Genomic DNA, 8,223 nt, shown 5'->3' on the forward strand with positions numbered 1-8,223 from the left:
AAGGAATGCAATAAAAAACGGCTCACTCTTTCTGCCTGGAGTGCCTTCCCTCTTCCATTCCTTAATGGCCTAAAGTATTTATATGTATGTGTGTGTTTCTAAAGTATTTTATATATATACACACAATTTTATTTATAAAGTATACATTATATGTAATTAATTTACATAAGTACATGCACACATATACTTAGTTGATTATGTGTACTTTAATACATATAATTATATATAATTTTATGAACCACTGTTTTTTAATTATCCTTGAATTTCAAAAATACAGAAAAACAACAAGATCCAGAAATAATTTAAAAAAATACACACTATTATTAACAGCTTACATTTTCTTCCAATAAGCCTATTACTAAGAGTAGTAAAATGAGTTTAGTTGCACTTATTTTCCCTGCTAGACTTTTGTGGAACTTAGAGAAATGCTACCTCCTAAAAAATTCTTAAAATGTGTGACCTTGTATTTCAGGGTACCAATCATCCTCCATGTCTCTTTCACCTTTGGCTCCAAGCTCAGGTGTTACTCTCCAGTTCCATCGTCTGGCCCCTCCAACTCATTCTTCTATACATCTTTCCCTCTAAAAGAAGTACTTCGAAGATTTACTCTGAACTAATAATTCCAGACTCTCTTCTCTACCCTGACCGCTCACTCAGTATCTAGTCCAACAGGTGCTGGATGCGGCGTGCAGTGCCACATTACTACCTCAACTCACTATGCCTAAAAGGCATCCTCATCCCTTCCTTACACAGCTCACACTGCCATCTCTACATGTGCCCCCAACACCACAACCATGCTAGTAACTGCTGACTTCTTTAGCTACTCTAAACAGTCTCACTAAATTCTATCGATTTTCAAAATGCCTCATTCCTTTCTATTCTCGTCCATGCCTACTGTTATCACCCTGGTCCATGTCCTTATATCAGTCCCTATTTCACACATATTACAGAGGCCTCCTAAACTAAGCATCTCCTAGGCCAGATAGTATGTCAGAAACAATACAGGAGGTTGCCAAAACTAGACTGCAGACTCCACCCCAAAAGATCCTGATTCAGGAAGCGTGGAGAAGGACTCAAGAATCTGGTTGTTTTTTAAACAAGAACTTCCAGGTTATTCTTGAGCACAGCCAGATTTGGGAACTGTTTTACTTAAAGACAGCTCATCCCTTGGCCCATTTCATCACACCTTTAGCTGCCACGCATACATCCCTGAAGCACAGACTTTCAACCTGGATTTAAACCCTCTGTAACTTAGGAACATTAGATCAAATCTTAATGCCCTAAACTCAGAGCTCAGCATGGCATTCTATAAAATGCCACTTAACCTCCTTCTGCGTCAATGCTCAAATCATTCCCCCTTCCTAAAACCTGCCCTTTCTTTACCTAAATCCTATCCACTCTTCAAGACCACCTTAATTCTCCCTCATCCAGCTTAAAGCCACTCCAATCTCTCCTCTGAACTTGCGTTTACTTATCGACCACTGTATTTTAGTAATTATTTATGTTATATTCTTACTCAAGTGATAGTATCTGCTTGGTGAATCTCAATCTCATATTTCTATTATAGCCTAGCAGATGTTCAGTAAGCACGTTAGAATGATAGAATAACAACATGAAAAATACTGTCTTATACAGAAAAAGTGGGCTATAAAGCAGTATGCAAATATATTCATTTTTTAAAAAGGAGAGAATAACTGTGTGCAAAAAAAAAAAAAAAAAAAGACAGGTTATACACAAAATGCAAATAGTAGTTATCTCCAGAGAGAGGAACTACAGGAAACTGTTATTCTTATCTTCAGTATTTTCTAAAGTTTCTAAAATGAATGGGCATTTTGTAATGAAACATAATCTTAAACCTAGAACCTTAAACCTTAAAATCTTAAACTAGAATTTTCTTGATCAATGGCAATTCTGTATAAATGACTGGCATAGGGTATCAGCAGCCATACTGTCACAATCCTAACACATATGACTGATTTGTTAATGTCAACATTTCCCAACCTATATTTCAAATTCCGCTGGCCTCACTAGACTGGATGTTCAACTTTGGGGACCTCATTCACAGTCATGCAAATCAATTACATACACGGGCATGCTATTTTGCTAGCTGCCTGTGTGAAGTTTTATTTGTTTGTTTCTTGTTCTGGTTTGTCCTTTCAATCAAAACTGCAAACTTTAACATAGTAGTGCTGCTCTTATATGGAAATATCCAAAAAGAAACATACAACAGGTAAGAAAACTAGAACTAATATTAAAATAAATTTTAGAAATAAAGTCTAGTTATACCTTTAAATCACCATCTTAAGCACCCCTTCCTCCTTATGCAGAATAAAATCCTAAATTTATAGTGAAAATCTACCCATCTCCAAGAATAATTCTCATGATAAACTATACCGAGAATTTTCAATCCTGAGTCAAACTGTATGCTAAATTCCTCCATACTAACTTAAGTTCATGTTTTTTTTATGCACTCTGAAGAAACAGAAAATAACTATACAAAGCCTACAAAACACTCTTCAGATGCACAGAGACTTATTCCTCAGCTTCTTCTCCAGCTGAACATCAAGACACTCAATCTCTCTTCTCAAATTTAATTAGCCAGTCCCAGTCCATTTTTCTTGCTCGAATCTTATGCTTTATTTCTCAATTTATAATCTTCAAATCTATACACGGTATACCTGAACATGAGCTTCAGCAAAAGCAAGTATTATTCCCATACAGTTTTCTTCATGTAACACTGATTCACATTCTGCTTGTAGTCTATTTTCCTTCATATTCAACCCCTTTTAGAAATACATTTCATGATGAAAAATACAAAATTTATATACAAAAGTACCTCATCAAAAATAAAAAATCAGAAACAATAAAAATGCTCAACACTTTCAAAAGAAAAGATGACAAAGATTATTGTACATTCACATGATAAAATATTATGTAATCATTTAAGTTCTTAAAACAATTATATTACATGAGGGGAAAAGGCATGCATTATATTTTATCAGAAAGAACTCAAAATCTTCATCAGAGCACAGTCTCAGGAAAGTTTAAAAAAAAGCATAGAAAAAACTCTGGAAGAAAATACATAAACTATTAATAATGAATGTCTTTAGCTAATAAAAGACTGGATGGTTTTTATTGTCTTCTTTACACTTTCCAGTTCATCACAACTTTTATAAATATGCACGTTTGTTTGTTTGTTTGTTTTTTGCGGTACGCGGGCCTCTCACTGTTGTGGCCTCTCCTGTTGCGGAGCACAGGCTCCGGACGCGCAGGCTCAGTGGCCATGGCTCACGGGCCCAGCCGCTCCGCGGCACGTGGGATCTTCCCGGACCGGGGCACGAACCCCTGTCCCCTGCATCGGCAGGCGGACTCTCAACCACTGCGCCACCAGGGAAGCCCTATGCACATGTTTTATAATCAGGGAAAAAAGGTCCAAGAAATTCAGCCTCCATCTTAACATAAAAGTCGACATGGAATCTAGCTAAAGTCACAACTATGAAACAACCTTTAAGTACCTCCAATTTCTAAAACTCCAGTAAAGGTGAGAAGCTCATGAAAATAAACTATTAAAGATCTTTGCGGGCTTCCCTGGTGGCGCAGTGGTTAAGAGTCCGCCTGCTGATGCAGGGGACACGGGTTCGTGCCCCGGTCCGGGAAGATCCCACATGCTGCGGAGCGGCTGGGCCCGTGAGCCATGGCCGCTGAGCCTGCGCGTCTGGAGCCTGTGCTCTGCAACGGGAGAGGCCACAACAGTGAGAGGCCCACGTACCACTAAACAAAAAAAAAGATCTTTGCTTTTAAAACTCAGTTAATATACTGCTAGGTCACTGTCCATGGTAGGACCCCCCAAAAGTGCTTTGTGTTGCTTAACCTGGTGTTCAAGGCCCAAAGCCATCAGGCTCCGGAGTCAGCCTGCCCTAGTTTAACTCCTGGCTCCACAACTTACTAGGTGGCCTCAGGCAAAGTTCTAAACTCCTAGTTGACTAAGTGCCCTCATTTACAAAGTGAAGACTACCCCATAAAATAGTGCTGCTATGGATGACATAGCACGTGTAAAGCATTTAAAGCACTGCCCAGTAAATGCTCATTACCTGTTCCCTTCTTCATACTGTCATATTTTATATTGTCATTATTATCTCCACCTTTCCAGTCTTATTTCCTACTATATGCTTTCCCCAAATCTACACTCTAGCCACGAGGGACAAAGCTCATTCCCCCAACATCACTTTTTTGCTCAGACTCCATGAGCCTTCCTTCCTTTTCTGCCTGTCAACACCAAGGCCTTCTCCTCCAGAAAGTCTCCCACCAGCAACCTCTACAGTAGACACCACTTCCCCTCAACCCTGCCACAGCAGTATTTATACCATGATTAAGGCCCTAACCCCACTCTGCCTTCAACTGTAGCTAACAAACTATATGCTTGACAGCACCTAGCCCCAGAAAGTGGGAACAGCCTTTTCAACTCACCCTCCAGATGGCCAGCTTCCTCAACTACAGCTGACTCTCAATACAGGAGGGAAAGGAAACCAGTATCATCAAACTACATCATCTCCAAAAAAATATCTGCTTTTGGTTGCTTTGTTGAAACAAATGAGTTAAGTTTTTTAAACATTTAAGACAAGATTATAAGCACAGTTAAGTCATACCTGCAATCTAATGATGGAACAAATGACTTTGCTAATTCATTTCAATGCGAAAGGCACAAAACTGAGTATTTCTGATACAGAGAATGGTATATGAACTAAAAAAATATTTTATATAATTATCAATTCTCTATAAATAGCCATAATCAGATAAAGCTTGGGCATAGTTTTTGTTTCTTGTTTTGAGTTTGTTTTTTTTTCCTCTTAAACACCAAGCCTCTTTCTAAAGAGAGTATTTTTAAATGTGGTATTATTTATATTGAAAATGTTAGCAAACCAGGTGGGCAAAATAGTGACAAGTGTGGAAGCAGGAGGACAGGGACATGAGGGTTCATTATATTCTCTACTTTTATGCATGTTTCAAGTTTTCCATAATTAAAAAAAAATTTTAAATAGAAGTGGTGATATATGAAAGAAGTGTTAGAAATACAATTCTTTAAACTATAAAATAAGTGAGATACTTGACAAAAGCAGCTAACTAAAAGAAATTTAAAGATTTGATATTCTATGACAGAGAACTTAAAAACATACCATGACTAAGCAAAATTTGCTTTTTTTTATTCTTTTGTTTGTTTCTCTTTTGGGAGAGGCGATAGGGGTTAAAATTGCTTGGGAAACTATTTTACATAAAATGCTTTATATAAATAACTAACAAAGATTTACCTATGTAAACTTTGATTCCTATAAAGTTTTTCACAGGGACATTTGTTGTGTTAATAAATGTACAGCTGTGATGTGAAAATTCAGGGAGTTGCGGTGAAATTCCTTTTAGGGTGTCATCAGTTAGCTCTGAGGGATCAATAAAGCACAAACTTCCTAGTGACAAAGTCCACAAGACAGATAGATCCCACTACTAGTTTTAGCAGCTAACGTTCTCTAGCCACTCTTGGAGGAAAAAAAAAAAATTGCACATTTTAACAACTTGCCCCAAAATTTCCTCTTGCTACCCAAAGTCATAATTGATGTTTGATCTTCCTGTTTTTTCAATATTACAAAGAATAACATGTTTTTTTGTGGTAGCTAATACATATGGATTATACAATAACACTGAATTTAGTATCAGATTGAGAGCAAGAGGTCTTCAATTTCATTTAATTCAAATCAATCCTTTAGCAGATGTGGAAACTCAGGTCTAGAGGTTATGTGCCTTACTTAAAGAGTATGTGAAAGTAAAATAAACAGATCAGAAAAGATCTGATTATCAAACCAATGATAATAGCAAAATAATACTTAATTGCCATTTTAATTGAGCCTTCAAACTCCATTGCTACAAAGAAATATGGGCAAACATATATCTGTACAACAACATAAGCATACTTATGTTTCTTTTCATATAAATGGAAATACACAGGAAAATGTCCAGAAAGATAACTGTAAACCTTCCACAGCAGTATCTGTCATTAGGACAATGGGACTGAGAAGGTGGTTGCGTAGGAATGGACAGGAGTGGACAGAAAGTCACAAGAGGGACAACCATACATACTTCTGTATACAATTCACAAGTGCCATCACTTACGCCTACTGAAACAACCGAAAAATAATTTTAAATAACTGCATACACACAAATAATATCCTAAAAATCAGATGATGTCATGACATGATGAGAGTTTCAAATCTATCATTCATTTCTTCAACAAATATGTCCTGAGAACTGGACATATGGGTGAGATTTACTGCCACTGTGTCTGCCCTCAGGGAACTCACAGTCCAATGTGGGAGACAGGCAAAATCACACTAATATATAACTACAAACCATGCTCACGATTATGAGGGGGAAGTACACATTGCTAAAAGAGAAAATTAACGAGAAGAACCAATTTAGATTTGAGGAAGAGGGAGTATCAGAAAAATCTTTCCAAGAATTTGAGAGGTGAGATCTGGATTTGTAGTCTTAGTATGGGTAAGGCTTCTGAAGCTCACAATTCTTTCAATTTCTAGATCTACGTAAGAGAGGCGGTGAAAATTCAGAACTTCTGAGAAAGTAATTAGGTGAGTTGGGGATCTGGAAGTACCAAGGACGTTCAGCCAAGACAATGAAAGATTAAAGGACCAGTGACTAGACATCTCCAAATAATTTAGCAAGTCTCAAGGATGGAATGAACTGACTTTGACTCGCTCCCTGTAGTTAAAGAAAATAGGACTAAGAGTAAGAAAAATGTTACAGGAGAACAAGTGGCAAATGAAGGAAAGAATGAAGGCATCCATTAATGGGAGAGCTGTTTCATGAGTGACAGCCCCTAGTCATTGCATCTGCAGAGCTTGCGACCCATGGCATCTGCCTTGGCTATGGTTCCAACACTAAGTGGGAAGCGGGGTACAATTTACTCTAGAGTGCACCCCTTTGGCCTGACCTTCATCCAAAGGTCCACATCACTACAACATTATTTAAAAGTCTGCCTACTCCATGAAATATAATAAGGGAAACAGAATTTTTAAAGAAAACTGTCTCCTCCACTGACCCTATTTTTTTGCCCAGGTTCTCTGGGGACAACTTCCCAACATGGTGGAGGGAGCTAGAATCCAAGCAAGGTATGGGGGTCCTACTGAGATGTGAAGGTAAAGATTAGAGTTCCAAACAGCTGAAGCACCTGGAATCTTTGGGGGGACAGGGCAACGGAGAGAGGAGAGCTATGCAGAAAGGGGTCTCCAAAAGTCTGTAGAGGGGTCCCAAGAAGACCAGAACGTACATGGGGCAAGGTGAGACAAGCTTAGTGCAGAGTGACTGCTAAGAGGTTGAGAGCAGAACAGAAATGAAAGAGAATGGGAAATTTTGGAGTCTTTGCCCAGCCACAGTGGAGAGATCTCTTTAACAGAGGTTTACTGTGTCAACTTGACTGAGCCATGGGCTGCCCAGACAACTGGTCAAACATTATTCTGGGTGTGTCTGTGAGGGTGTTTCTGGATGAGATTAACATTCGAATCCATAGACTGACTGCCCTCCCTAATACGGGTGGTCCTCATCCAGTTGGTTGAGGGCCGGAGTAGAATAAAAAGGCTGACCCTTCCACAGGTAAGAGAGAACTCTTGTCTGACTGCTTTGAGCTGAGACTTCAACCTTTTTCCTGCCTTTGGACTCAAACTGAAACAGCAGCTCTTGAATCTTGAGCCTGCTGGTTTTCAGACTAGAACTTAAACCATCAGCTCTTACGGTTCTCAGGCTTCAGACTCTGACCAGAATTACACCATCAGTTCTATGGGTCTCCAACTTGCAAAGTGCAGATGTGGGAACTTCTCAGCCTCCATAACCACACGAGCCAATTTCTTACACTAAATCATATACCTCCTATTGGGTCTGTTTCTCTGGAGAACCCTTACTATAATACACACCTTAACATCCTTTCCCCCTTTCAAGACTAAGACCACACTTTTAGAGTATAGCCTACTCCAGACCAAAACGAATCATGTCTAAAACCAAACCCAGGCAAGATCCACAGGAAGACCCAGTTTGGAAGTCATGTCCCACCATATTAGAGGGGCCAGGCGTAACCCTGAGCTTTCTATAAATCTTGAGTAATAAAATACAAAACCAAACATAAATAAATTCGAGGTGACCAACCAGCTTTGTAGAACAAACATTCTC

Source organism: Lipotes vexillifer, unplaced genomic scaffold (assembly GCF_000442215.2).
Source record: "Lipotes vexillifer unplaced genomic scaffold, Lipotes_vexillifer_v1.1 scaffold402, whole genome shotgun sequence".
Classification (NCBI taxonomy): domain Eukaryota; kingdom Metazoa; phylum Chordata; class Mammalia; order Artiodactyla; family Lipotidae; genus Lipotes; species Lipotes vexillifer.